Source organism: Propithecus coquereli, unplaced genomic scaffold (assembly GCF_000956105.1).
Source record: "Propithecus coquereli isolate 6110/MARCELLA unplaced genomic scaffold, Pcoq_1.0 Scaffold351, whole genome shotgun sequence".
Classification (NCBI taxonomy): Eukaryota; Metazoa; Chordata; class Mammalia; order Primates; family Indriidae; genus Propithecus; species Propithecus coquereli.
The window spans coordinates 109,810-111,797 of NW_012149186.1; the positions used below are offsets into that span (position 1 = coordinate 109,810).

Consider the following 1,988-nt stretch of genomic DNA (forward strand, 5'->3'; position numbering starts at 1 on the left):
ACTCCTTAAAAATCCAAATATTTTTTAGTATAAATGCTGCTCTTCTAAAAGAAGGAAAAAGCCACACTCAGAAATGTATCAAATAGAAGGGGGACCTGCTTGTACACATTTACCTGACGACCACTCTGAAGAGATCGTTAAACATATTTTCCAGAAAATATGTTAAACTTTTTATTTTGAATAATTTTTGACTTGCAGAAAAGTTGTAAAGCTGTACAGAGAGTTCCCGTAGACCCTTCGCTCACTTAGCGCCGATACCTTACATAGCCGCGGTGCGTGTGTCAGCACTAAGAACTCAGCACCAAGAATGCAGCACGCTGCAGACCATGAGCGGATTTCCGTTTATCCGCTGATGCTCCTTCCGCTTTGATCCCGCCCAGCATGTCACACGGCATTTACCACCGTGTCTCCTAACTTCCCTCCGTCTGTGACACTCCTCAGTCCTTTTTCTTTCATAGCCTTGACATTTTTGAAGAGGAGTGGCCAGTTATTTTCTAGAATGTCCCTTCATTTGGGTTTCTCTGAGGTTTTCTGATGACAAGAAATGGCTATCGGATTTTGGGGAAGAACAACACAGAGGCGAAGTCCCCTTCTCTTTGCGTCGCGTTGTTCTCATTGCGTCATGCCAGGGGCTCGAGATGTCTGTATGTCCATCTTGGTCACTTGGCTATGGTGGTGTCTTCCAGGTTTCTTCACTGTAAAGTTACTGTTTTTCCCTTTCTGTCCTCCATGGGTGTGAAGCCAGTCCCTGTGTCCAGTCCACACTCGAGGCAAGGGAAGTTGAGCTCCACCTCCTGCAAGGACGTGTGTCAAGAATTTGAGGACATGTTAAAAACACCACAGTAATTAATATTTTAGGGGAGACATGCTAAAGCTATGCAAGTACCCTGGTTCTCCTTGAACTGGTGCTAAGTGTGCATTCATCAGTGAGTTTTGCTTGCAGCAGGTTTTACTACGGGATACAAATGGCGATTTTCCATTTCTTTCGGTGCTTCTCCATTTATTATTTGGAATTCTTCTGTAAGGAAGAGCTGTCTCCTTTTCCTTATTTATTCACTAACTTCTTGATATCAGTATGGATCCATGGATATGGATTTTTTTTAGTTTTCGATCATATTGTTGTTTATTTTGTTGCTAATATTGCTCAGCAGTTGTGTGTGCAAGAGAGAGAGAGAGAGAGAGAGAGAGAGAGAGAGGGAAAGGGAGAAACTGTCAAAGCTATGCCAAAATGTGTGTATACTTCAAAGGGCCAAGGAGATATTGAGGGAAGAGAACAAGGTGGAGTATGTGTCTATGGCTGTACCACCCTGAACGTGCCCGATCTTGTCTGATCTTGGAAGCTAAGCAGGGTCAGGCCGGGTTAGTACTTGGATGGGAGCCTGCCTGGGAATACCGGGTACTATAGGCTTTTATTCCTTGAAAAGGAAAAAAAAAGGGGAGGATTTATACACCAATTCTCAAGATTTACACTAAAGCCACAGTGATTAATACAATATGGTATAATATTAACACAAGGACAGACAAGGAGACAAAGGAAGAGAACAAACAGGCACAAACTGATCTGCTTGTGGATTGTCACTGATTTATGACAAAAGTAACCTTCCAATGCAGTGAACCCCGGTTAATCTTTTCGTTAGATGGTGATGGGTTCGTTGGATATCCACATGAAAAAAAAAGCTCCATGATCCCTACTGCACACCACACACACATTGATTAGAGATGGATCACCAACATCAGTATGAAAGGCAAAAATATAAGCTACTTGAAGATGGCGTATCTGCCTAATTTCAGGGTAGGCAAAGATTTTTTAAACAAGGGTCATAAAGCGTTAACCATAAAGAAAAAGACTGAAAAATTTGGATTACATTAAAACCTGGATCTTTAAAACCTAGGGCTTTTATTCTGATTAAAAATATCAATAAAAGAATGAAAAGGCAAGCCACAGATTGGGAGAACTTGTCTGTATGCACATATCTGACCAAGGTTTC

The 1,988-nt window shown here is 41.8% G+C and overlaps 1 protein-coding gene across 1 annotated transcript in view; it reads left to right on the top strand.

The window, feature by feature from the left end:
* Positions 1-1,988, top strand: part of VSTM4 (V-set and transmembrane domain containing 4) — an 88,163-nt gene that overhangs the window by 56,289 nt on the left and 29,886 nt on the right. The window lies entirely within an intron of this gene.